General features: G+C 35.9%; 1 long non-coding RNA gene across 1 annotated transcript in view; it reads left to right on the top strand.

Moving 5' to 3' along the window:
* The window catches only part of LOC309864408, a 29,260-nt gene extending 15,084 nt beyond the window's left edge, over positions 1 to 14,176 (top strand). Inside the window, exons 2-3 of the long non-coding RNA XR_014311508.1 lie at positions 12,557 to 12,807; positions 13,710 to 14,176. This is a non-coding gene — a long non-coding RNA (uncharacterized lncRNA). The remainder of the gene's footprint in view (positions 1 to 12,556; positions 12,808 to 13,709) is intronic.
* Positions 14,177 to 14,613: the final 437 nt, after the last annotated feature.

The following is a 14,613-nucleotide window of genomic DNA, read 5'->3' as shown; positions in this document are numbered from 1 at the left end:
GAGAAATGTCTGTTCAGCTCTTTAGCCCATTGACAGAGTGAAAAAATAACCTGCGGAATGGGAGAAAATATTTGTAAACCACATATCTGATAAGTGTTGAGTTACAAAATATATAAGGAACTCTTACAACTTAATAGCAAAAAGACCGAGTAAGTTATTTTAAAATGGTCAGAGTTTTAGAGTTTAGATCTAAAACCTTAGTAGTTTGTGGTTTGAGGGGCTACTGGTAGTGCAGAAAAATCAGAGTGAGATTAAAGTGCTCAAGCTCAGTGGATCACATGTTATCTTCCTCACCCACAGAAGCCTCCACATCCACCTCCTCATCTAAGGAATCCAAACAATGCTTAAAAATTCATTCCTTGACTTAATTCAGATGCAGCATTTAAATTAATGTCATCACATGACATTTTTCTATACCATGAAATCTGTTTATTTATCTTTTTAAAGATTTTATTTATTTATTTGACAGAGAGAGCACAAGCAGGGGTTCTATAGAGGAAGAGGAAGAAGCAGGCTCCCAGCTGAGCAGGGACCCCAATGTGGGGCCTGATCTCAGGACCCCGAGATCATGACCTGAGCTGAAGGCAGCCACTAAACTGACTGAGCCACCCAGGCACCCCAAAATCTATGTTTATATATCAGAGGATGGAGGGCTTTTTAATTTATATTATGTGGACATAAATATGTAAGTTAACCTGACATATTTGCCTTGTCGACTTAAAGTATTCTAAAACTACGCAAATTTCATGAATAAGTTAAGCCTCATGCCCAACCGCTCAATAAAAATATATATTCTCACCACTTTTTCAGTTATTTCACTTTTTTCTTCATAATTTTAACGAGCACATTCACTTTGTCATTAAGATTACTTAATGTGATATAATCACAGGGACATTGACTTCTCCCCCTACCCGCCACTAAATATCACAGCAATGAAACTCCTGAGGACTAGAAAGCAAATATATGATAATTTGTAAAGATGGGATAGAGCTTACCAAGAAGTATGTCAAGAAAAAACGATTTAAAGTTTTAAATTAAAAAATTTTTTAATTGTTTATTTTAACCTATGCCAATCTCTAAATATTACAATTTGGAGGGACTGTTACCCTTATAGTGGTAAGCTTATCTGCTTAAAAGGTTATTTTCCAAATTTTGAGCATTTTTGATGCTCAGATGTGAGGTTGGTAAATGTTAAGCTCCTAAAATAATTAATAGATGTAATATAAGATATGTATAAAATAATAAATATTGATAAACCTCCACTCTTCCAAGCCTATGTCAATGATAGAGAAAATACAATAACAAAACAGAGAGACACGCATTGGCTCAAAAGCCAATTACTTATTTACTTGCTAAAAATGAGCCCCAAATAAGTCATTCTGATATATAAAAGGAAAGCTACTGCCCGTAAACCCTCATTGCTAACGAATACTCTAGAGCCAAGTTAATACAGATTTTTAAAAAGGATGTAAAAAACAAAGATGAGGGGCGCCTGGGTGGCTCAGTGGGTTAAAGCCTCTGCCTTCGGCTCAGGTTATGATCTCAGGGTCTTGGGATCAAGCCCCACATACGGCTCTCTGCTCAGTAAAGAGCCTGCTTCCTCCTCTCTCTCTCTGCCTGCCTTTCTGGTTACTTGTGATCTCTGTCAAATAAATAAATAAAATATTAAAAAAAAAAAAAGAACAAAAATGAGGACAAATCTTGACATAATAGGCTGACAAGTTTGATAAATGGAATCATGGTATATGCTTATATTTTTTAATTTAAAAAGATGCTAAATAGTAGTACAAAATGGGGAAAGGTAGCTTAATAGATAGCCAAAGGATGCTAAGGTCCTTTTTGGGTTGATAAGTGATTAGAACTATTGAACAAGTTTGGAATTTGTCAAAAGATTTCATTGTTGAGTGTATGTGTTAACAATTAAAGATAAGCAATAAACAAAATGCAAAAAAAGATACAGATACAACTAATAGCTTTCAACTATTACAGAATGGGGAAAAAAGAAAATGCAAAACTTCATGAAACTAACATGAGTCAGAAAAAGGAGAGGAAAAGAGGCAAAGAAAATATAAAATGGAAGAAACCTAATACAGCAATAATTAGGATTAAGGTAAAAGAAGACAACCCATCTACTATCAGATTAGATTAAATATTTAACAATTTAAAGTCAGAATGAAAGACTGAAAATATGGAAATGGGAAAAGACTTATCAGGCAAATTCAGAATAATTCCAGTTAAATATAACTACTAATTCTAACCTCTTGTCACCAGATTATAAAATCATTGAAGTATAATTTATTGTTAAGAAAACACTGATGCAAAATAAGTAATACTACATGCTTTACGCATTTAACAACATGACTTTGAAAAATATAAAGCAAAAATTAAAAGAATTATGAAGGAAAATACAATAACAAAATCAGAGTGGGGTTTTTAGTATATATCTCTCAGAAGCAAAGAAAGTTAAGACTGCAGAGGCTAGAATTATAAATAAAATAAGAATAAAATTATAAATATTTATAATTTATTTATAATAATTACATTTATTTACAAGTAAATTTGTAATAAATGTATTACATTTACTTACAAATAAATTTGCTTGTAAAAAATTTATTTGTAATGAAAATTTTTACATATGTTAGTTTTAAATAAATTCTGAAATTATCATAAAAATATGCATTATTATCAAATTCTCATGGAACGTTTATAGAACCCATGACTCATACATTTGGAAAAAAACAATATCACAGAGATTATATCCTCTGACAAAGAAACAAAATGGATTTCAGCAATGAAAAAACAAAGGTTCCCAAATATTTAAAAATTTAAACAGACACATTTTTTTAAAGATTTTAATTACTTATTTAGATTGAGTGAGAGAGTGAGGGGGGGGAGTTGAGGGAGAGGGAGAGAGAGAATCTCAAGCAGACTCCTTGGCTTAGGGCTCGATCTTAGGACCCTGAGATCACGACCTGAAACAAAATCAAAATTCAATACTCAATCAATGGAGCCACCCAGACATCCTAAACAGGCACATTTAAATATCTCCTCATTTTTAAAAGAAAATAGAAATGGAAATTATAAAGCAGTTCCTACTCGAAATAAATGAAACCGAACAATGAACTTATTTATTTTAAAACCTGTGAAATGCAGCTAAAGTAATATCTAGTAATAAATTTATAACTTCAAAAATATTAAAAAAAAAAAAAAAAGGGACACATGGTTGGGTCAGTCATTTAAGCAACTGACTTCAGCTCAGGTCAAAATCTTAGGGTCCTGGGATCTAACCTTGCATCAGGATCTCTGCTCAGCAGGAAGTCTCCCTGCCACTCCTCACCCCCATCAGCACATGCTTACTCTCTCTCAAAAAATAACATCTTAAAAAAAAAAAAAAGAAGAAGAATGAGGACTGAGAAAGAGTAATGCAACTTTCAATTCAAAAGCTAGAAAAAGAATAATAATATAAAAGTGACAAACCTAAGAATAAAATAATAAATTCTATGTAAGTCAAAATGAATGTCATAGAAAACTAATAAGAAGGAAATCATCTACAAAACTGTTAGAGGCCTAACACAAACGTGATAGCAAGTCAGAAGGATAACACAAAAGAAAGTTATAAATTAACATCACACATAAATGGAAATGCAAAAATTTAAAATAAAGTATTAGCCAGTCAACTTCAGCAGCATGTACTATGCACTACACACGTCTGCACACATGTGTATAGTATGATGGGAAGATTTATTTTGAAATCAGAGCAAGCTGACTTTGAGTCTTGGACTGTGTACTCATTAGGCCAGTTCCCTGGTATTTAGTACTTATGGTGTTTATTGTGTTAATGTGGTTTTTGTTAATGTGAATAGAAAGCATCAGCCAAGATCATTTTTAATTTGCCCAATATGATGAAAACTGAAACTTTAATTGAAGTATATTAACTGAAAAAATTTCACCTTTAAAGCTATTTATTGGCCCTTAAAAATGCTAATGCTCTAATATTTTGTTGACTGCAGGTAAATATCAACCAACATACTTTTTTAAAGTATAAATATATCCCAAGTTTGGCAACTGAATGCCTTTTTTTATTTTTTTTCTGTTTTGTTTTAAAGCTAAAAAGCATGTTTTCTTGATGCTTTTTTTTCTCTGGTTAAACATGAAAACAATGCTCATTTCTTGACTTTTCTCACTGTGGACTCTCATGGTCGTCCTGGTGGAGGGTCAGAACCACACACAGTGTACAAACCCACAAATTCTAGCCACTGCATCCATCATTCATGGATGTATAGTGTCTACTCTGACTTGCCTGCATTTACACGAAAGTCTTTGTCTTGTAACTCAGGGAGGCAAGTAGGGGTAGAGCCATTGTCCATCCAACAACCCCCACCCAAGTGCAGCCATTTCCTTCATTTCATCATTAGAATCAATGTCACTGCCTTGGCAGACATCATAGAGATCATTTTGGAAATTTGAAAACCCCAAATTTAGTGTCTTGGGTAGCAGAGAAAACTGTTCATCAAGTACATATCAACAAAAACAGGTTGATCTTCAGCCAGCTGCCAAAAGTAGGCATCTTGGCACTTCTGTAGTAGTGTCCTCCACCTGCTGGTGAAAAATGCACTACTTACAGTTACCAAACCAAATGTGCTGTAGCTTGACCTTCTAAGCAAATTTTATAGGTATAATTTGTTCTGTTAAAACGTTGCCACACTAAAGTACATCAGGACCCTGAAGAAAGTTGGCAATTGTGTCCTAGATAATCTGAGACACAGCCTGGAGCTTCCCCTGACCTTTTCCGTTAGTCTATTTTTCTTCCACCGGAAATGACCTTGCATTTTACTTATTTACGTAACCTAGACCCACTCTCAGACACCTGAATACACATGGGTGGCGGAAAAGCGGGAGTCTCTCCTTGAGAGCAATAGATAGCATCCTTAGGGGCCTCTTTCTCCCACCATAAGATGTGTTGAACTCATGTTCCCTCTTGGAATAAGCATAGCAATTAATAATGTGGGCCTGATTATCTTGTCTAATGACAAAAGTCAGATTTGCCACCATCATCACATGACATGTTTTAGGGATCAACACATATCTATTGTAGATCATAAATAATCAAGTATAAAAGTTCTGTGGCTTAGACATTTCTGCAAAGAAGACATCCAGATGGCCAACAGACACATGAAAAAGTGCTCCACATCACTCGGCATCAGGGAAATACAAATCAAAACCACAATGAGATACCACCTCACACCAGTCAGAACGGCTAAAATGAACAAGTCAGGAAATGACAGATGCTGGTGAGGATGCAGAGAAAGGGAAACCCTCCTACACTGTTGGTGGGTATGCAAGCTGGTGCAGCCACTCTGGAAAACAGCATGGAGGTTCCTCAAAATGTTGAAAATAGAACTGCCCTATGACCCAGCAATTGCACTACTGGGTATTTACCCTAAAGATACAAACGGAGTGATCCAAAGGGGCACGTGCACCCAAATGTTTATAGCATCAATGTCTGCAATAGCCAAACTATGGAAAGAACTTTGATGTCCATCAACAGATGAATGGATCAAGAAGATGTGGTATATATACACAATGGAATACTATACAGCCATCAAAAGAAATGAAATCTTACCATTTGTGACGATGTGGATGGAACTAGAGGGTATTATGCTTAGCGAAATAAGTCAACCAGAAAAAGACAACTATCATATGATCTCCCTGATATGAGGAAGTGGAGATGCATTGGAGGGGGTTTGGTGGGTAGGAAAAAAATAAATGAAACAAGATGGGATAAAGAGGGAGACAATCCATAAGAGACTCTTAATCTCACAAAACAAACTGAGGGTTGCCGGGAGAAGTGGGGTAGGAAGAGGGTGGTGGGGTTATGGACATTGGGGAGGGTGTGTGCTATGGTGAGTGCTGTGAAGTTTGTAAACCTATACCCCTGCGGCTAATATTACATTATATGTTTATAAAAAAATAAAAAATTATAAAAATTTTTTTAAAAGTTCTGTGGCTTACTCAACAATGTAAAAGAAAAAATCATATCTCCTCTACCCATTACTTCTTTATCTTAAATTGCTCTCTTGTTTTCTTTTTTTATTTCTTCCCACAAAAAATACTGATTGAATTAAATCTATACATTAGAAAACAATAGTATAGTGAATATTAATGCAATGGCTACAATATTCTAGGAGAGAAGAAGTTTTTGTCTACCGGGAATTTTTTCTGTGGTGATTGAGGTGGTGATGGTTTCAATCTTTTTAGCAGCTTGGAGAGAAACAAGAGAAAGGAAGGGGAGAGGAACCATGAGAGACCACGGACCCTGAAAAATAAACTGAGGGGTTTAGAGGGGAGAAGTGTCAGAAAATGGGTAAGCCCAGTGATGGGTATCAAGGAGGGCACAGATTTCATGGAGCACTGAGTGTTATGCGCAAACAATGAATCATGGAAGACTACATTAAAAACTAATGATGTACTGTATGGTGACTAATATAACATAATAATACAAAGAAGAAATGGCATTGTCGGGCTTTTTAAAAAAATAAAATAAATATTATCAATGTAATTATGGTAATGATCATAATTTGAAAAAGAGATCTCTCAGTAGTTTTTATGAGATGTATGTCATATCAAATATATATATTTGTCCAGAGGGGTTAACTTCTTTGTATTTAACTTTTTAAAAATGCATGATTTTTACCTTTCACAGAGAAATATAATCAGGTAAATGAGAAAATGCCATAATAGGAAGCAAAAATTGCAACTGCCTATCTACCAGATGAAGGGAGTTTTATTCCATTTTTAATTGCCCACAGGGAGGAAGTTTCTTTGTAAAATCTAATCAGCCCAAAGTCATGGGTGAAACTTCCTTATATACATTAGGGAAACATTTGAAAAGCAGAGATTCAGAAGCAGAAGGGCTCAAAGGATTCAGTGCTTGCCACCTGCCCCTAAGAGCTTTCCTAGAAGAGGTTCGTCTATGACCTCAGAAGGAAGGTTCTAGCAAGCACATGTGAGAGCAAAACACGTCAGGGTGTGCATATGTATGTGTGTGTGTGTGTGTATGTGTGTAAGTAAAGATGAAAAAGTACTCTCTAATTACTCTACTGTAGTAAGTAAAAGAAAGCTTCAAAGAAATAAAGGGATGCTGGCAGACAGAAATATTTAACGGTTTGCGAGATGGGCGGAGTCTTGCTGCCTTATTCTTAATATTGTTTTAAAGAACTCTTCTCTCTTGTGATAACTGAACACCCTCCCTGTGTGCATATCACTTCTCTTTCCATGCGTAGAACACCAGGCAAGCATCCCCCAGACCCGAGCTCTGTCCTGATGCAGGGGAACTACGGAAACACAACTTCAGCTGGGGGTTTCCTTTTGAATTGGTCACGGTCACGCTATTCAAATAGGAAGAAATCTGCTACCCATTAGACATTTTCCTCCTGCATTAATAGTCAGAAAAATTAATTATATTTTGCAGCCATTCTTATTATTGGTTTTTTTGTGGTTGTTGATTTGTGGGGTTTTTGGTTTTTGTCTGTTTGTTTGTTTGTTTGTTTGTTTCCAGTTGGGAAATGTCCTCAAAGGGCCATGCCTGGATAACAGCATGTAGAGTCAATTAGGTTGTGAAAACAGTAAAAGGAGAGAGCAGATCTGCAGTCCTGTCCTTGGAGGAAGCAGAAGGTGGCAACAGAAAAAGAGGACAGAGCTACAGAGGAAGTAGCTCGCAGCAGATGGGCCAAGTCAATATAGTGGAATTCCCAAAAACCAACCACGGGCTTTGAAACATTTTGAATGGATCACGATGCAATCCCCTTGTAATCTGTTTCTGCCCTTGAAGCTTATTTCTTCTGGAAAGAAAAGCTGAATCAAACTTCCTGTCTAAAAATCATGTGGGAGCTCCGGGAACATCTGAGAATTGAAGCATTCCAACGGAAGTGACCCTCGGTTTCTACAGAATCAAGTAACCCTAGGAATGCAGGGACACCATTTTTAAAAACGTACCGGTGGTCTTTGGCGGTTTGACTAGTTCACTTCCAAAATACATATTTTGTTATTTGGCATTATCAGAGCTTGCATAAATTATAAAATTTTAGGGCTGGCAGCAGCCTTACATAGCATCTAATCAAATATCTTTAACTTCCAGATTAGGAAAGTAGGTCTAAGAAGATTAAGTGACTTGATTCAAGGTGACAGTTAACTAGCAACAGAGTGGGGATTGGGCCACAGTCAGCTTTTCTTTATTAAGCACTAGTAACAAAAAATCAAACAAAACGTATTTTCTTCCAAAACTAATGCTATGTTTTCCAAATTTGACAGAAATATAATATGCCCTCTCTCTATATACATAGTAGAAATTCAACAATATATTGTTCTATATTCATTTGCTATATTTATATATTTATACATGTATTTCACATACTTCTAAAACAGTAAATAGCATGTTTACACAGGTGACTCAGTCTCGGTTATAGAATAAGACAGAAGGGTATTTTAGAGACAAGATTTTTCCTTGAATATATTGCAAAGTCTGAAGTAATACAGTGTTGCAGGATTCATTATCTGTCTCCTTTAAAATTCTGTTTAAACACTATTGTAAGACATACAATAATCATCCTTTTATTTCAAATATGGGGGTGTGTTTTCTGCAAAGTATCAGATAATCAGGAGAGAGACATCATCTCATGATTACTTGAATTTATTACAGTGACATAAAAATTAATAGCAGGGAAAGAACTAAAAACATATATATATTCATATATATCTATATATGAATATAGCACTTTATGGTTTTCAAAGTGTACTTCTCTTGTAACAACTGAATAATAGTTTTGGCACTTGGATTCTGGTCTGTTATCTCTTAGTGACTTTTTTTTAATTTTATTAATAGACATGTGAAGATGGTCAATAAGAAAACTGTTACTGTTTCATGTAACTTACAAACACACACAGTAGGCATTTCTTATCTTTGGTGGTTCAGTTATTCTTCCTTCCAATAATATATTTTTTCCACCAGCTACAAAAACCATGACCCAGACCCAACCAATAAAATCTAGCCCTTTGTCCACAGTGGTTTGGAGATAGGGACAGAATGAATTTGTTCCAGTACAACTGAACCCCAGAACTTTTGCTGGTTTCCTTTTTCTACTAGGCATTACTAAGCTTTCAGGATATGAGCGGAGAGTAGCCGTTTCATAAGGAGAGCGTGACACAAAAAAACGGAACCATATAGTGGTTTCTCCATACAGTGGAGAGAGAGCCACTGATGCTTTTAATATTGCCTTCATCTTTGGATCCAGCCATGCCTGAATACAGACTGGCCTTGGCACTGTGGTCGTGTGTGCCGCCGACGAGCCCTCCCCCACCCCCACAGACACCTACAGAGCTTTTATTTGTTTTTATTCAATCAGCACGAGTTGCATTTTATTCCCTTACAGCTAAAAAAAACTTCTAACTAATATAAACAGCAGACGCTTAAACTCGAGAGGGGCAGGAACCTTTAACTTTGTCCCTTGATCTAATTACACAGTTAAATAGAGGCAACAAACATTACAGGTTTAAATAATTGGGGCTTCACGTTCGGAACTCTTAAAATATTCTCAACCTAAATCCTACCTTTCCTCCCAGCTTTCTCAGGGTTCACTTTCTCGGATGGCATTCTTGCTCTTCAGCATCCCAGAAAATCCTTAAATATATATACAAATAACAAACACTGAGTAATATTTCTGACTCCTTTCCATTAGCAGATTGGTTAGACCAAACAGAAGCAGGAGAGGACAGGCATATTCAAAGCATCTGTGAAGCTGGCAAAAAAAAAAAACCTTGAAAGACTTAAGTATTTTACTCAAGTCAGAGGCCTTGGGAACTTTCTCACAGTGCCAGTGTCGGGAAACGTGAGTGTTTTGACCATCATATTTGAGGATCCATTAATAAAATTATATTTGGACAGAGGTAACTCCTATACATCTAAGTTCATGATTTTAACAAGTCTATGTTTGAATATATTTCCTGTAAGAAAAACTGTCACTTTTTGAAAAGATTGATTTATTTATTTGAGAAAGAGTAACAGCACGCGAGTGAGGGGGAGGGTAGGAGGGAGAGAATCCTCAAGCACACTCCCAACTAAGCACGAGCCTGATGTGGGGCTGGATCCCACAACTCCGAGATCACGACCTGAGCTGAAATCAAGAGTGGGCTGCTTAACCAACTGAGCCACGCAGGCACACAAGAAAAATAGTTACTTTAATTCTAGTCATGCATCATACTACATTTTGTCTACACTATCTCAAATGCCTCGTAACTGGAAATTTTTTAATATTCAGGACATCTTTGTTTTCCTTATGTCTTCCCCATCCCCATTTACAGAAATATGTTGGACAGTCATTGTTTTGGGATCTCATATCATATTGTGACAATAATATTATGTTTAGTAGTTTGAGTAGAGAATTTGGTACACCACATAGTAAACTTGACAGACATGACTCAGGTATTCTGCCATATTTTTTTTGTATTTTGCATGTTTCTGAGCACATAAGTTTGAGATAATTCTGAGGTTAATTCTAACAGAAGCCATTAAAAAACAAAAGGAATTTTTTTAAATTTATTTTTTAAAGATTTTATTTATTTATTTGGCAGAGACTGATCACAAGTAGGCAGAGAGGCAGGCAGAGAGAGGGGGGAGCAGGCTCCCCACTGAGCAGAGAGCCCGATGCGGGGCTTGATCCCAGGACCCTGGATTTAACCCACTGAGCCACCCAGGCGCCCCAACAAAAATCATTTTAAAAAGAAGAAGCTATCACTTTGGTTTAAATAATTTTAGCTAGCAATTATTGCTTATGAAAAGATATTACACTAATATACTAATATTAGTATAAATATACTATATATATACTTATATATATTTATATATAAATATATAAAATTATACTAAGTTTAATTATACTAAAATGTAACCATATTTTATATAGTTCTTTCTAGTTTAAGCCCCTACTATTTGTTATTAGTTCAGAGTTCATTTTGGCTGTAAGGGAGACTGTTCCAAGAGGAATTATGAAAGATGTTTTGGTGGGTTCCAAAAAGAATTCCAGGATCGTTGTCCTTAGGAAGAATCCTGAAGAGGTGGTCTCACCCAGAGATGGAAACCCTAACAAATTTAGGGTGATGAGATCAGATCAGCCTCTCAGAGATTTCTGTGACCCAACATGGAGAGAAACAGCAGAATAAACCTCTAACCCTAAAGATGGCACAGCGTGAGAAGAAAGAGCACAAGACCAAATGAGATAAGGTAGACAGGAAAAGATATCTCAGCTGTGACACCCTCCCACAATTAATGGCCAAGGGCCAATTCCACTTACAGTCGTAGAGCTATTTAAGATCTCTAGAGTCAGATACAACTCCAGGGAAAACTGAGTGTAGAGAAACCCCAAACAAACTGCAATTAAATCTGTTGCCCTGTTGAAACTGGCTTTCAAAAAAAAATCACATTCACTTGTAGAATAAAAAGAATATTATGTATCTCACACACCTGAGCCGTTGATCAGAATTAATACTCACCAGAAAAACCTAACTTCCCTAAGAAATCAAGAAATAATAGGACTACACTCAGTATGAAGAATTTCAACAAAGTATTTCTGGGGCAACAGAAGAAAAACCTTTCTAAAAGTTTTAAAGCCTTCTATTATTTTTTTGTCCCTCCATACAAGGGTCGTATGTGCACATTTTTATGCATGAACTTGATTTTGATTAATTCACTCAAGAATTATTCACTGAGTACTTCTTATACAGGAGGTTCTGGGCACTGCAAGAAATACAGAGAAATATACAGCATATAGTCTCTTCCCTCAAGTGATTTATAATCTAATTGGGGACAAGGAGACAATTTAAACCATGCATGTAATATATCGGCATAGCTATATAAACCATAGAAAAGATAAAAGTATTATGAGTTTAGAAAATTGAGGGAGGAAACAGTGGGCTTGGATTTTCAAAGAAAGATTCACAGAGAACTGTTTTTTGCAAACAGTGGATAAAGACATTGGTAAGAATGAAATCATATTAAGGAGTTATGACCAAGATTTAAACTGAGAAAGGTAAAGTAGGGTAGAGTCTGACGCAGTAGGGCAGGAAGGACAAGATAGTGAATAAAAAGTTTGTGTCAGTATCACTGAGAGGGACTTCTGGAAATATTCTAATTAAAATATTTTTTCTTTGACATCTGAAGGTTAATTCCCCTTAGAAATCTTTAATCAACGGAACTAGATCACTCCTTTTAAATCACTTTTTAGTAATGAATCCATAGCCTTGAAATATATCTTTTTAGTGCCCTTTGAGATAAGCTCTTTTTTCCTCACCATCACCCAATTCTGACAAAGCCAAATTCCTCCCCTTCACACACTCACACACAGACAATTCCTTACCCACTTAGATTTAGATCAAAGTCCAGGTAATACCATCCACCTTGCATACACACAGTAATTCTCACAACCACAACCCCTACGGCTCAACCTAGACACCCTCCCAAATCCTCCTCTCTGACTTACAGTGCCTCACTCTTGTCCCCTTTCAGAGTATACTGTTTCCTAAAGAACTCGTACAACAAAAAAGAAATGACTCTGATTTTATTTGTATGAGCACGTTTGCCTCTCTACAAATTCTACATCCTACGCAAAAGTCTGCTGATTTGGCCTGCCCTAGTCCCAAGTTGTCTAGTAATTAGAATTCTTCTCCACTGGCGACAATGCCATGCATCTTGAGGAGAGAAGAGGAGATTGGAAGAATTCCAGAACCTTTTCACTGTTGGCTCAACTGGTCCGACCGGTAAGCATAATGCTTGTATCTTTAGCTGGAGGTGATTATGTAAAGTCTGAGTCTGAGAAGAATATGATTTTTTTATTATTATTTTAAGGCCATGCGGTATTTTTTTTTCTTTTAAAAGGTCAAGGAGTGAAACTTAGGGGGAAAAAACACCAGGGAGTGAACCTTGGGGTGGGGGGAACCCTGAAGGCTTATTCATAATGCCCAGAGGCAGGTTGTGCACAGAAAATGAGGAACTTGAAAGAGAATATGAAAATACTTTCATGCAAAGAAACCAAATCCAATCAATACATGTCTAACAGATCCCTACTATGTGCAAGACCAAAATATCCTTTTAATAGAAGTACTTTTGAGAAACAGATATTGACAAGCAGAGACTCGGATTCCCCTTATGTTTGTTTGCTGACAGTTGACATTACCCCCCATTGATTCTGACCATATCCACAGACAGCCTCAGGTCCGATGTCCTGGACTGTCCCATCCCATCATGCCTGGGAACAGCACTGAGCGCTGTAATAGACTCTTTTCCAGATAAGACAAGTAGTGCTCAATACCAGGTTAATGAAATGTTTGTGGTCATTGCCTCTGCCTACATCTTTTTATGAAAGAATGTGTGGGTTTTTAACAATCACACAGACCTCCATTCTTTAAGCAACCAGAGTAAAATTCTTAAATTGTTTCTGGTAAGTGCTTTATCTGTGCAATCCCTTCTAGTCTCTTCGCCATTTTTATAGATGTAATCAATTATTTCAGTCAAGCAAAGGACCCTGCCAACTTTCCAGACTCTCCAGCCTGATTTTAACTACCAGCTTGGGGTTTTATTCAATATGAGCATAAAAGTTATTATATTCTAATTGCTTGTGATTGTTACTACATTGAGATTTATTTTTGTTGGTTTTTTTCAGGAGATTGTTAAAATGAGTTTAGTGACTTCATTCTGGTTTTCCTGATTGATTCTATTATTAGGACTGTGGAAGCCTCGGGCCCTTTGGCCTTGCTGAACATCTTGAACAATTTTTTAAGCAGTTTGGGTTTGGCAAAACCTATTTTGCCAAGAACATTACCCTTTAATTTTTAAAAACCATGTGCATTTTAAGGAAAATGTAACCCATATGTTCCTAATTCCTCTGTACTAAACACATCAAAATGTTTTGTAAGAAACACTTGATTTCCAAGAAGACTTATGAGCCTTCCTTAAAAGACCTTTTAAGTTATTTTCTTTTAAAACAGGAAGTCACTTCTGCCAAGAATAAAGTTATTTAGACACCAACTGTTTCAAGAAACTCATGAACTAACTGGACATATTTTACGTTACTCTGGAATATATTTGCTGAATAAAATGGTAGCCAAAAACAAAAATGGAGCAGTGAGAGAATCAAACCAAATTTTAAAAAATTCTTAGTAAATAAAATATTTTTAAAAAATTCTTATAATATGTGTATGTTTTCTGAATCTTCATACATTGAAATATTTGTTTATGGATTTACTATTTGACAAAAGCACCTGCTTCAAATGAATTTATTGGGGATCAGATTTGGATGTTGTTTTGTTTTTAGTTCTGGGGAAGAGATTCTAGAATCTTATTTGAGTATCTATTTTCAACGTGTTACAAATTAACTTTTCCCATAGAATTTGGAAATTTTAGCTCATTTTATCTTCATTTTAATATTCCTAATTCCAACAGTAAGAATAGACTATTCAGAAACCTGCCTGGTATACATTTTTCCATATGTATAATATTCATATAAATGTATGAGTATGTATTGTGGGGACTCGAGCAGCTTCTGCTTCCTTCATGAGGCTCTCAAA

Source organism: Mustela nivalis (assembly GCF_964662115.1).
Source record: "Mustela nivalis genome assembly, chromosome: 5".
In the NCBI taxonomy this organism is placed as follows: Eukaryota; Metazoa; Chordata; class Mammalia; order Carnivora; family Mustelidae; genus Mustela; species Mustela nivalis.
The sequence above is the reverse complement of the archived record's forward strand: the minus strand, read 5'-3'. Positions and strand labels throughout refer to the sequence as shown.